This window comes from Spinacia oleracea, chromosome 1, assembly GCF_020520425.1.
Source record: "Spinacia oleracea cultivar Varoflay chromosome 1, BTI_SOV_V1, whole genome shotgun sequence".
NCBI classification, from domain to species: domain Eukaryota; kingdom Viridiplantae; phylum Streptophyta; class Magnoliopsida; order Caryophyllales; family Amaranthaceae; genus Spinacia; species Spinacia oleracea.
In genome coordinates, this window is record NC_079487.1 from 44,159,717 (window position 1) to 44,174,419 (window position 14,703).

Here is a 14,703-nt window from a genome sequence, read left to right on the forward strand (position 1 = left end):
ATGCTAATCGAACAACAAGCTAGGTCGGAACGAGTTGGAAAGTCGACTAACCAACTAAAACTAGATCAACTACACTAACTAACAAAGACAAACGAGGTTAGGGAATGGGGATCAAACGACAACCGATCATGATACAAGCATAAGAGGACTGAAACTAGGGACAATAATGCATAAACACTACATGAATGAAATGTTTGGTTCAATTATGGACTCCAATCATCTCCCGAGGCGAATCCTTTCTTAGAACGATAAACATGCGGACTCCCATCCTACACTCTATCACTCTTAGGTAAATTAAACATCAACCAACAAATAGTCAACACAAAGTCACAATCCCTTGATTTTCCAAGGTCAACCACCTCAAGTTACAATGCTACACACAAGTGATCAATTCATATGCAACAAAGCTTGAGTGCATTCAAACATGGAATAATTTAATCATGCAAAATCTCTAATTTCGAACTCAAATCCCCAAATCATTCATGGTTGAGTTTTCACCCAAACCCTAACCAATAAACTACACTATCAACATAAAAGTATGAAATTTATAGAATTTAACAACTAAAAACATGATTCTAAACAATACTAACAACTAATCTAAACATGAATCATTAAGCTAATCCAAAACAATTAAACTAATTAAAACAATAAATAAATAAAGCAATAAATGGAGAAATAAATAAAGAGAGGGATAGAAGTGCTCATTGATTAATGGTGGAAATCTTGAACAAAATTGCCACACTTGAATTCAAAAGCCCAAAATTTCATTAATAATTTCTCACTTTTCTCTCTCTCTAAAAACCTAAGTTAAAACCCTAAACCCTAAGAAAAAGACTAATTATGTACATGGTTATAAAATTGGTTCTTCATGTCTATTTATACTACTTAGACTAATAAAAGAAAATGAGAGAAAAAGAAGAAGAAATTAAAAGAAAACAAAATGAAAGGAATTAAAAAGATAAGAAAAGAAAAAAGGAAAAAGGAAATAAATGAAAATAAAACCCACTCCTTCCTCCCTTAAAACAATTAGCCCGTAGCCCCCCAAATCAAAAACAAGATCAGACCCCTTTTTAATCCCCAAAACAAAACCCCCAATTTCGTGCTCCCCTCCAGAAAACAACCAGACCCACGCCCCTTTTGTATTCTTCATTTCGCTGCTCAGTCCTCCCTCCTTCGCCATCAACGTCGATCATCAACCATCATCAATCATCCACGGCCACCATCATCTCCATCATTTTCTACCCAAAATCGCAGCCATCAATTCACTGTGTACAGCAATGAATCGAGCCACCAACAAACACCAAAGCAAGCCGGCACGTGATTTTCTTTAATTCCGTACCAATTTGAGGGATGAAACGAGTTCGGACGAACACTTGTGATGTTCAGGCGAACTTTTATCGGTTTGGGCGAACTCCATTGAGGTTCGACCGAACCTCATACAATCAGGAACTCTAAATTTTCGGTTCGGTCGAACTTAGTACGGGTTCGGTCGAACTCAAATACTCTGTTTTTTCAGCTTTTTGCTCTGTTTTGGACTATTTTGGTTGCGATTTGGTGTATGTGGAGGTGGAGTAGGGTGGTGTTGCCGTATTGGTGTTGCTGCGGTGGTTGGGGTTGATGTTGAATTGGAGGTGTAGGATGGTGGTTTGGTGCTAGTATGAGCGGTGTTGTAGTGGTGAGGAAGAGAGTTGGAGCATGAGGGAGAATATGGTGTTGGGCACTTGGGCTGGCTTGTGATGTGGTCAAGGTTAAAATGATGTGGTGTAGGTTAGGGTGGAGGCCTGCTGTAGCATGTTTCGTTCTTTAAACCGGAGTTGACCTCTCTTGACCATATATGACAATGCTCGGCCTTAAACTCCTTGTACTCCAAAACAACTTAGATGCACCCACCTACAAAAATAAAAATAAACACGACGAAGAAATGGAAAATAAAATAATAAAGACTAGAGTTGTGAAAAAAAAGAAATTAAAGTAGCAAATAAAAACGAGAAATTGAACTAAATAAAATGTAAAATTATTAAAAACAATAGAGAATAAATAAATTAAGAAAATAAGGCCTAAAAAACGAATAAAAACACTAATTAAACTAAAATAAGCTATAAATAATTAAAACGAGAAATTAAGGAAAATAGATACTAGAAACACTAAAAATAAACTAAAACGACTCGAATACTTGCCTAAATTACTACCCTATGAGCGACATAAATGTCACTCATCAACCCTTTTGTAATGGACGTTTTGGATGGTTTTGACATTGTCCTCGCCCAGCTGACCCCTAATTCTTTGGCGAATGTTTTTGGCTATATTGCCAAATGTGCGTTGAGTGACGTCACCCCTTCCTTTTCTTCTTTTGTTAGACTTGTAGATATCGCTCCTTCTTCTCGTTCTCCCCAGGGTTGGTTTACCCTGTATAGTCGGCGGGGTTATAAGACGGTGGTAGGTAAGTCTTCTAGCTGGGTATGGTGGAGGACCAAGTGGTCCATTATCTGAATGGAGGACCTTCCCCTCTCAGAGCGTCTTTCTCGCTGGAATTACCGGCCTCGCTTCTTGACTAAAACTGACGCCTATCCTCGCATTCTTTCAAAGGAATGGAGGCTCATAAAAGCCGTTATTTCAGGCCGCAATGTATCGGCTGTCTGCAAAGAGTCACGTGTGGGTGCCTAATAGTTCGCTTCCCCATGTGGGATAGTTCACCAACATGGTCTTTCTTGCGGCCGTTGGTCTCTGCCCTTATTTACATAGAGGTAGTATTGCGTTTGTTTTTCGTTAATAACCTTGTTTTTCATGTTCCTCACTAATCCCCTTGGCTTGTGTAGATTCTGCTCAAAAGACAAGGGATTTGTGGAGATGCCCACCTGGTTGTCCCATGTGTACACGGACGACGTCTTCAAGGCCGTGGAGGCCAAGAGGAAGGAATCCTCAAAGAAGTCGGATGATGCGGATTCTGGTGACCTTCCCAAGGTAGGTTTTTTTTTTTGAACGCGTTCTAGAGTCTTTTAAAGTTTAGGCCGACTTTTCATATCTTCATATTCAGGGGCCTACTTCATCAATTACGGGGAAGCATCCTGCCACTTTGTCAGTAGCCCCTAAGCCCAAGCGGCCCTTCTTCAAGAAGCTGAGCAGTACTGATGCTGCGGTGAAGCCGTCAGCAATGAAGCCATCAACCGCTCTGGCTGGGGGAGAGGGAGCTTCTGTTCCACAAGTGGCAGACCTTCCTACTGTACCAAAGGAGGCGTCTCCCCAGGTGGCAGATGAGGGTGGTTCAGCAGCCAAGGCGGCTGCTACTGGGACTGCTACAGGTGAGGCTGGTGCAACTGGCGTAGCTGCAAATGTTGGTCGTGCTGCTGCTTCCTCGTCTAGAGAGAGGAAGAGCAGGGAGTCCAAAGACCCTTCTCCCGCCAGGGACGCGTCGATGCCTCTGCCTGCTTCGTCAACTGGTAAGTTCCTTAATACTTAGGACGGCTTGAAAACTTAGTAGTTTAGTAATTTGATTGACGTATGGATGTTGGCTCAGGTGATATCTTCGAGCGGATGAGGCGGGCCAAGGTGGCGCATATTCCTCCATCTGGCGGGTTTAACTCGGAGGAAAAGGACAGGATCCTTTCTACCGTCTATGATGCTATTCCCAAGGAGTATGTGACTCTCTGCCTGGGATTGACCAGGGGTACTTTGGAGCCATGCAGTCCCTCGTGCTTGACGTGAGCATTTTCTTAATTTTTTTTTCACAAGCTCTTTTTAGTTCTACTCTTAATGTTTTGGAGTGAATTAAACCTGTTTTGGTTTTTGGTAGCTCTTTATCCGTTGTGCCGAGGATAGACAGTACCGCTTTGATATGCATCAAGAGATGTTGAACCACAAGGACCAAATTGAGAACCATGAGCAGTACGCTGAGAAAAAGGCAAGAATGATCAATGAGGACACGGATGTGTCCATCAGGTCGGAGAAGGCTGCTCTGAAAAATGCTGAGGAAGATGCTCAGAATTATTAGAAGAAGATATTGGAGCATGAGGAGAAGCTGACTGCTCTCAGGACCGGGTATGCTGCCGTCTCAGAGCGGGTTACCAAGTTCTCTTCCAAAGTGGACGCCCTGGAGAAGAAGCTCAAGGCCACCCAAGATGAGATCGAAACTATTCGGGGGGAAGCCGCTAGTTCCTTCAAGCTTGGGGAGGAGGCCATTCTGGAGAGTGCTCGGCGGGCTTGGGATCAGTCGATGGATGGGAAAGTGTAGGGGGTATTTTCGTTGCTTTTTCCCTTCCTATGGGGGCGGTTTTAGAACCTTTTTATCTTTGTATTTTGAAGGAGTCGCCACCAAACATTATTTAAGGTCTCGTTTGGAAAGACCAAAAACTTACTCTATTAGGATAAGGCATTGAATCTTAGAAACGGATGGGTGAGATCCGGGCAAGGGAACGAGATGCTTATTCCGCGAGCTTTAAAAATAATTCAAATGTGTGGCACAATATTTTCGAAAATACCCTAGTTTAGACTATGTGGGTATGAATTTAGAACAAATAGAATTTCTACTCTGTATTGTGACCACTTTGCTTTAAGTTAATTTAAGGGAACCTAAGATCGGTTTGTCCAAGAAATTATATTTGTTAAGCGTGGTGTAACCTTGTATTTTGTTGTATTTAGCATGTGAGGTGATGAAAGCAATAAACAAGGAAAGCAACATCACAATAGAAAGTAAATGCGGAATTAGTAAAATACATCACCACCTACAAATGGACTAGGTGGGAAACCACATTGCCTAGAAGGACTAGGCAAGTAAAGTTGCATAATTGAAAGTGTGGAATTGAAATGCGTTATTAAAATTGCGTAATTGAAAGTGCGGAATTGAAATGCTTTATTGAAATTGCATAATTGAAAGTGCGTAATTGAAAGGTGCGATACTGAAATTGCAATTTTGGAATTTAACTTAAGCACATGAGATCCGAAAGCCAAAAATCTCAACTTTAGGACAAGTTGTTCATCCAAAAGTATCCTAGATTTTGCACATAGAACTTGAACTTGAAAAGTTTGAATCTTGAAATATTGGACTTGAAATATTGAACTTTGAAATGTTGAACTTTGAAATATTGAACTTGAACTTGAAATATTAAACTTAAGAGTCTTGAATCTCAAAGATTAGACCTTTTAATGTTGAAAAGGTTTGGTCTTGATATGCTCTTATTTTGAAATGATCCTAGTTTATGGAAGTGATTACAAACAACCCTAAACATTATTGGACCTTGAAATTTGAACTTGAAATTTTAAAAGTGGAGTCTTGAATCTCAAAGATTAAACCTTTAAACATTAGAAAGGCATCATCTTTGATTACTCCATATTTTTAATATGATTCTAGTTCAAGGAAGTGATTACAAACAACCTTGAACATCATTGAATCTTGAAAGTTTGCATTTTTGTATCACATAAAGTTTGGATTTTGTAAGAAATGAATGATTGTTGTAAGTGACACTTTTAAGATTAAAAGTGCCAACTTACTAATCATTTTTGAAAGACAAAATCAAGGAAACATGATTGATTAGGTTTGGGATTCGGAATTATCTAGTTAGGTTTAGGCAAGAATTCCTTTTAGAGCTCCCAATTGCTTAGAACTTGGAAATTGTATGTGATTTTGGAGGATTTTTGTATTTTGATTTTAGTTGCAATTTTTGTATTACGACGTTGTGTTTTCGATTTTGCCTCCCCATAATGCTCAGAATTAGGGGTTTAAATAGGAAAATTTGTTGCTAAACGCCAGCCCACGCCAGCGTCCAGCGCAGCTGCCAGCGCCAGGCGCTGCTGACGTGGCGCAGAAGCTGCCAAACAAGGACGAAAGATGTCGTCCTTGCTTTTGGCTTGTAATGGTGTACCGTTGTACGAATTGTACGAAGTTGGCACGTAGTGATTTCTTGGGGATTAAGGCTTGGTTTGCGTCTAAAAACAAGCCGTTTCAGGTTTTTGAATTTTAATTTACTTGACGACGCCCGGCTTGCTCGATTTTGTGGGTCGGCGCCCGAATTTGGGTTGCTTAATGTCATTTCGACTGGAAAAGGCCTTGTAAAACCAATGGGATAGTCCATTGGGTGAGATTGTACTTGGATTTTGAAATTGATTTTTGGAAATTGTATTTTGTACCGAGTTCCGGAATGGGAACGGCCTCGGGGATTGGATTTTGGCTCTTGGATTGTGGCTCTTGGATTTTGGAATTGTTCTTAGAAATTGGGACTTCCGCAAGGAGTTTCTTCAACCGCCTAATAAGGATAATGGTATCGCCATCATCCCAATGGGGAGACACGATTTAGGTGTTTACAGAAGCCCCCACTTTGACTAAGCGTCCGGTTAGGAAAGCCCAAGTCAAAGTTTTCGACTTGGGACGGAGAACGGTCAAGATGTTCTGTAATCAAGACCATTCTTTATACGCCGGTACCTGCATAAGACAGGTGTTAGGTAAAAAAAGGATTGAGTCTATCTCCGTGTGGTTGTGACGACTCCGATTTGTACTTGTACTGTTCTTCCCTCTTTGGTTTAGGACGGAGCTTGGCATCGAAAATTTTGAATTTCGAACTCTTGAATCTTGAATCTTGAATCTTGAATCTTGAATCTTGAATCTTGAATTTTGAATTTTGAATACCTGGAATTGATCCCCTGGGATGTGCTTCACTGGGGATAAGGGCTTTTTATTGACTCATCTGTTTGTGTTTGGAGATACAGGTATATACCCGTATTTTCGGAGGATAGCATGATTTGATGTTTGATGCCTGGTGCAGAAAACCGTAGCAGCAAAGGACGTGCAATCAGCACGGAGGACCGTGCGCTGAAGATTCCTGCGCATGCAGCAGGTCAGCGTTGGGCGCTGAGCTCGGCGTTCGGCGCGGGGTTGTGCTATAAAAGCCCCCTTGCCGTGCAATTTGAAGAGCAAGCACTTTTCACTCTTTTGCTCTTTCTCTCTCAAAGGTCGAATACTCTCCCCTTGATCTTGTTCTTGCCTTGTCCATGTAAGTATTTCATGTTTTTCTTATGAAATAATCTCTAGGATTTCATGTAGCTTTGATTTTTTGCACTTTGAAATGATGCTTGTATGATATTAGGCCTCTTGAATCTTGTAGAAAATTGTTTGATAGCCACTTGAACCTGAATGGTTGGAACTTGTAGATTTGAATTTTTGAATTTTGAAATTTTTCTTGAACTTTGTACCTGGCATTCGTAGATAGTAGTCTCATCGGCGACCTTGTCGGGTCTCAGGAGAGAATAGGATAGGAATCCTAGATGTTGCTTGTAGAACTTTGAATATTGGCTTCGGCATGGATAGCCTAGGCGTTGGTGTGCTCGTATACCTGCTTTGGCATGTATAGCCTAGGCGTTGGTGTAGAACTTGTATGTTGAAGTAGAGGACCCTGGCTGAATTTGTACCGCCGTTGGGGATTTTTTGAATCTTGACTTTTGTACGGGCTAGTATAGCCCCTAGTTCAGAATCTTGATATTTCGTATTCTGCATGGTATAGTATGCCTCGTCACACTCGGAGAAAGCTTGCCGAACGTTCGGTGGTTCGAGCTGCCATGGAGGATGCTTCGGATGATGAAGCAGCTACAACAAACGTGCCGGAGGAGGGCATGGTTCCCCGGAGAGTACCCGCCTTCGTTGGCACTGGCTGGAGTCCCTCCGATCTAGTGTTCCGACCGGAGTTTCATTTGTCTTAGCGGCCTCGCGCTGGTTTGGTGAGTCTTGTACTGTGCTTTTTTTTTGAACTTATATAGGTGTTGAACTGATCGGCTCATCCATAGGCTGATGGAGATCCGTTGCGCACTTTTTGGTCCTTGGCGGACCTTCATAAAGTTTTTCCGACTGTCTGTGCCGACGCGGAGGCTATGGAGATCTGGTTGCAGACGGGCCTGGTCGATTTCTGGCGTGCCATGGGAGATACTCAAAGGAGAACGGGCATCAAACCCCGGTTATAGGCCTTGCTGGAGCGGTGCTGGGATACCACCAACACCTTTCATATGGCATGGGGGGAGATCACCATCACCCCTTTCGAGTTTTCCATGATCATGGGTCATCCCTTCTCTGAGAGGAACGTGATTTTTGATTCTGAACTGAAGTGGCACTCGAGTGGTGTCAGGGACTTGCTTGGCCCTATTGTCGACTTAGCGGATGATGACACCCATGCTTATGTGACGGAGATCATGGTTGCGATCCGTAGCGTAGACATATCTGCGGAGGAGAGGGTTCTGCTCTTCCTCTTGGCTCTGGTGAGTAGAGTGATGGCCCCGAGCAGGAACAGTCGTGTGCATGTTGGCTTCCTATCGGCTTTGCAGGATTTGAGGGCTGTTTCGAGCTTCTACTGGGGTGGTCTGGCGTATAGCCACCTTTTGTATGAGATAAAGTGGGTCTCCCGGACTTCGCCGGAGAGCGACCCGAGTATTGCTGCTTTGTGGAGTGTGCTGGAGCTATTCGAGACTCCTTGTACTTTGTATCTTGAATTTGATTGATGCTTTGTTTGCCTTTTGAAAGATTTGGATGTACGAGCACTTCCGGAGTTTGGCACCGGTTCGTACTAGGGATGTGTCTTACCCGTATGTTGCCTCTTGGATAGGAGCGGTGCGCAGGAGGATGCCTCTGGCGGCCTCCCGCAGAGCTTGGCGGGTTTTACCCGTTGATGAGGTAAACGTTTGTACTGTTTTGTCCTTTTGTATTTGTACTTGTATAGTTGCCTGGGTTGTCTGCTCTGTAGGTGGTTTGGCATCCTTTTGCTGGTGCGCCTATACCTGTTCCATCTACTCGTGCCCACTTCTTATCTGGGCGGCGGGTCTTGCTCCCGGGCGTGTATCTCCATATGTGGTACTTGGGGGAGCGAGTGTCCTTTCAGCATAGTACGGGGGGCAGGCTTGTCCCTAAGGACCCCCCGGAGTCCATGTTAGCGCCAGACGAAGAACTCGCCCAGCTCTATTTGAATGCTAGGGGTGATGTTGTTTGTCTCCCTTGGGAGAACTTTGTAGATAGGAGGGGCCATTACCAGGACCTTTTGAAGAGGCTTGCTCCACCTGTACGCTTCGTACTGCCGGTGAGCTTTTGAATTTTGTATATTTTATTCTTGTATTCTTGTACTCTTGTACTCTTTGCATTCTTGTATTCTTGTATAATTGAATCATTGTATGAATGTTTGTAGGAGGAGGAGGTCGACCCCGAGGACATTCCCTATGCTGACAGGGTTGTCCGCTATGAGAACTCGGATGGGGAGCAGGTAGAGGTGACCGTCCCTGTAGCTTCTCCTCCACACCGGAGGTCGTATGATGCTGTGTTAGGTTATGATACATATGACATTACATAGATCATGCGGAAACAACCATTAACCCAGGACAACATATTATTTACACATAATCATATAGCATAATTTAGATGCATACTCTTTGTTGCGTGCCCTCCCTAGCTGCGCCCGAACCGAACAAGAACAAGTCTTTAGGACTCCAAGTGTCGTCCCTCCGTAGATAGTCCACAGCACGTCCGGATCCGCCTTAATATTGACCAACTAGAATCGCCCTTAAGGTACTAGAAAATTTCGGCACTTTTATGAGCAAGATGTGTGTTTTAATTTTCTCTCAAAAAACTCACTTTTGAATACTTTGAAAACTTGTTATAAATTGTGAGCCCTAGCCTCATATTTATAGGGGTATGGAAAGGGAATCGAAATCCTATTCAGATACAAATTAATTAAACCTAGAATCCTACAAGAACTCTAATTTAATTAATTTATCAAATAGAATTAGGAATTTAATCATTAACCGAACTCTGCATGTTTTAGGAAACGTGCACGAACACAAACACTTGCACACACACGCACGGCAGCCACGATGGCCCCCCATGCGTGCGCGCGAGCAGCAGCCCACGCAGCGCCCGCGCGCGCTGCGCGCTGCGCGTGCTGTGCGCGCTGTGCGCGCTGCGCAGCCTGCTGGGCCTGGCCTTGCGCTGGGCCTGGCGTGGCTGTTTGTGCGGCGCGCCTGGCTTGCTGGGCGATGGCCTGGCTTCGTGCTGGGCCTCGTCCGGCAGGCCTCGTCCGATGCTTATTCGTACGATGCGCTTCCGATTAAATTTTCCGATTCCGGAATTCATTTCCGATACGAACAATATTTAATATTTCCGATTCCGGAATTAATTTCCGTTTCGAACAAATGTTTAATATTTCCGTTTCCGGAATTATTTTCCGATTCCGGTAATATTTCCGATTCTGACAATATTTCCGTTTCCGGCAATATTTCCGATTCTGGCAATATTTCCATTTCCGATAATATTTTCCGATACGTACCATGTTTCCGTTTCCGGCAACATCTACGACTTGGATAATATTTATATTTCCGATACGATCCATATTTCGTTTCCGGCAATATCATCGTTTCCGGAGTATTCATTTCTTGCCTGTGACGATCTTAGCTCCCACTGAAACCAAGATCCGTCGGTTCCGAATATTCATAGATGGAGTATTTAATGCCATTAAATACTTGATCCGTTTACGTACTATTTGTGTGACCCTACGGGTTCAGTCAAGAGTAAGCTGCGGATTAATATCATTAATTCCACTTGAACTAAAGCGGCCTCTAGCTAGGCATTCAGCTCACTTGATCTCACTGAATTATTAACTTGTTTAATTAATACTGAACCGCATTTATTAGACTTAACATAGAATGCATACTTGGACCAAGGGCATTATTTCCTTCAGTCTCCCACTTGTCCTTAGGGACAAGTGTGCATTTCCTAATTCCTTTGTCGCTCGATGCTTGCTCTTGAACATAAGGTAAGAGTTGTCATCCTTATTATGTCCAGAGGTGTTCCTCGGTTTCAGAGTTCAACTGATCAAATAAACAGATAATCATAGCCTATGATTCATCCGAGCACGGCCATGCATTTCACAGTTTCTAGCTCTCCGAGTGGCCTTGTACAACTTTTAAGCATCTCATCCCGATTTATGGGAGGACAATCCCAATCTTGCGATCTTGAGATTAGACTTCGTTTGATAGGTGATTACCTGAGCGTTGCCTTTATAGCCTCCTTTTACGGTGCGACGGTTGGTCAACGTCAAAGCAACCAGTTCTCAAACAAGTAATCTCAAATCACTCAGGTATTGAGGATTTAGTGTCTAATAATTTAATGAAATTTACTTATGACAGACTTTCATCTCTTACAGTAAAGTTTCATAGGTCTTGTCCGATACTAGTCTTCCCAAAGTAAGTATCTATGCAAATGATTATGACATTGCCATGTCCACATAGTTCAAGAAACAGAACTACTAGTCATCTTGCATTCTAATCGTCTAACGTTTTCTATGTGTCCAATTTTATAGAAAACTCCGATTAGGGACCATTTTCAACCTTTGACATTCAAGTTCACTTGATAGACATTTCTTAGTCACAGGACTGGTCCTGACAGTCTATCTTGAATATATCGTCAAATTGAAGGGACTCATCATTTAATAAACCACAAATTAAATGGAAAAATGAATTCATTTCATTTATTGTGAATGATTAACCAATAATGTTTTACAAAGATTTAAACTCTAAAACTTTAAAACATTAAACAGAGACATCAAAGCCATTCTCCAATATGCTTGATTCCCATAGCTGCAGTGTGCGAGTTGTGCTTCGCCTGCGGCAGAGGTTTAGTTAATGGATCTGATATGTTGTCACCAGTTCCAATTTTGCTTATCTCGACTTCTTTTCTTTCAACGAACTCTCGTAGAAGGTGAAATCTACGAAGTACATGCTTGACTCTCTGGTGGTGTCTAGGCTCTTTTGCCTGTGCAATAGCTCCGTTATTATCACAATACAGGGCTATTGGTCCTTTAATGGAGGGGACTACACCCAGTTCACCTATGAACTTCCTTAGCCATATAGCTTCCTTTGCTGCTTCATGTGCAGCAATGTACTCCGCTTCAGTTGTAGAATCCGCAATGGTGCTTTGCTTAGCACTTTTCCAGCTTACTGCTCCTCCGTTGAGGCAGAAGACAAACCCAGACTGTGATCTAAAATCATCTTTTTCGGTTTGGAAACTTGCGTCCGTATAGCCTTTAACAATTAATTCATCATCTCCACCATAGACCAGGAAGTCATCTTTGTGCCTTTTCAGGTACTTCAGAATGTTCTTGGCAGCAGTCCAATGCGCCTCTCCTGGGTCTGACTGGTATCTGCTCGTAGCACTGAGTGCGTACGCAACATCCGGGCGTGTACATATCATAGCATACATTATTGAACCAATCAATGATGCATATGGAATCCCATTCATTCGTCTACGCTCATCAAGTGTTTTTGGGCACTGAGTCTTGCTTAGAGTCATTCCATGAGACATGGGTAGGTAGCCTCGCTTGGAGTCCGCCATCTTGAACCTATCAAGCACCTTATTGATATAAGTGCTTTGACTAAGTCCAATCATCTTTTTAGATCTATCTCTGTAAATCTTGATGCCCAATATGTACTGTGCTTCTCCTAGATCCTTCATCGAAAAACATTTCCCAAGCCAAATCTTGACAGAGTTCAACATAGGAATGTCATTTCCGATAAGCAATATGTCGTCGACATATAATACTAGGAAAGCAATTTTGCTCCCACTGACCTTCTTGTATACACAAGATTCGTCCGCGTTCTTGATGAAACCAAAGTCACTGACTGCTTCATCAAAACGTATATTCCAGCTCCTGGATGCCTGCTTCAATCCGTAGATTGACTTCTTTAGCTTGCATACCTTTTTAGCATTCTTTGGATCCTCAAAACCTTCAGGCTGTGTCATAAACACAGTTTCTGTTAAAACGCCGTTTAAGAAAGCAGTTTTGACATCCATCTGCCATATTTCGTAATCGTAATATGCAGCGATTGCTAACATTATTCGAATAGACTTTAGCATTGCAACTGGTGAAAAGGTTTCATCGTAATCCACACCGTGGACTTTCCTGTAACCTTTTGCAACCAATCTAGCTTTGAAAACTTCAAGTTTCCCATCCTTGTCCTTTTTCAGTTTGAAAACCCATTTGCTTCCAATGGCTTGGTAGCCATCTGGCAAATCGACCAAATCCCATACTTGGTTTTCAGACATGGAGTCTAATTCAGATTGCATGGCTTCTTGCCACTGCTTGGAGCTAGGGCTCGTCATAGCTTGCTTGTAAGTCGCAGGTTCATCACTTTCAAGTAATAGAACGTCATAGCTCTCGTTCGTCAAAATACCTAAGTACCTTTCCGGTTGAGATCTATATCTTTGCGATCTACGCGGGGTAACATTTCTAGATTGACCATGATTCTCACCAAATTCTTCTAAAGATCTCTGAGTTTCATCCTGAATGTCATCTTGAGCATTCTCTAGAGTTTGTTGTTCGACTCGAATTTCTTCGAGGTCTACTTTTCTCCCACTTGTCATTTTGGAAATGTGATCCTTCTCCAAAAAGACACCATCTCGAGCAACAAACACTTTGTTCTCAGATGTATTGTAGAAGTAATACCCCTTTGTTTCCTTTGGATAGCCCACAAGGATACATTTGTCAGATTTTGGATGAAGTTTGTCTGAAATTAATCGTTTGACGTATACTTCACATCCCCAAATCTTAAGAAAAGACACATTTGGAGGCTTTCCAAACCATAATTCGTATGGAGTCTTTTCGACAGCTTTAGACGGAGCTCTATTTATAGTGAGTGCAGCTGTATTTAGTGCATGTCCCCAAAATTCTAATGGAAGTTCGGCCTGACCCATCATTGACCTGACCATGTCTAGCAAGGTTCTGTTCCTCCGTTCCGACACACCGTTCCATTGTGGTGTTCCAGGAGGAGTCAATTCTGATAGAATTCCACATTCTTTCAGATGGTCATCAAATTCATAGCTCAGATATTCACCGCCTCTATCAGACCGCAGTGCCTTAATCTTCTTGCCTAATTGATTCTCTACTTCACTCTGAAATTCCTTGAATTTGTCAAAGGATTCAGACTTATGCTTCATTAGGTAGACATAACCATACCTACTGAAGTCATCAGTGAAAGTGATAAAGTAGCTGAAACCACCTCTAGCATTTGTACTCATTGGTCCACATACATCTGTATGGATTAAACCCAATAGTTCATTTGCTCTTTCTCCAACTTTAGAGAAAGGTTGCTTTGTCATTTTGCCAAGTAAACATGATTCGCATTTACCATAATCCTCTAAGTCAAATGGTTCTAGAATTCCTTCCTTTTGAAGACTTTCTAAGCGTTTCAAGTTTATATGGCCTAATCGACAATGCCACAGATAGGTGAGATCTGAATCATCCTTTTTGGCCTTTTTGGTATTTATGTTATATACTTGTTTGTCGTGATCTAATAAATAAAGTCCATTGACTAATCTAGCAGATCCATAAAACATCTCTTTAAAATAAAACGAACAACTATTGTCTTTTATTAAAAAGGAAAATCCCTTAGCATCTAAGCAAGAAACTGAAATGATGTTTTTAGTAAGACTTGGAACATGGAAACATTCTTCCAGTTCCAAAACTAGCCCGGAGGGCAACGACAAATAGTAAGTTCCTACGGCTAATGCAGCAATCCGTGCTCCATTTCCCACTCGTAGGTCGACTTCACCCTTGCTTAACTTTCTACTTCTTCTTAGTCCCTGTGGATTGGAACATAAGTGTGAGCCACAACCTGTATCTAATACCCAAGAAGTTGAATTAGCAAGTATACAGTCTATAACGAAAATACCTGAAGATGGAACGACTGCTC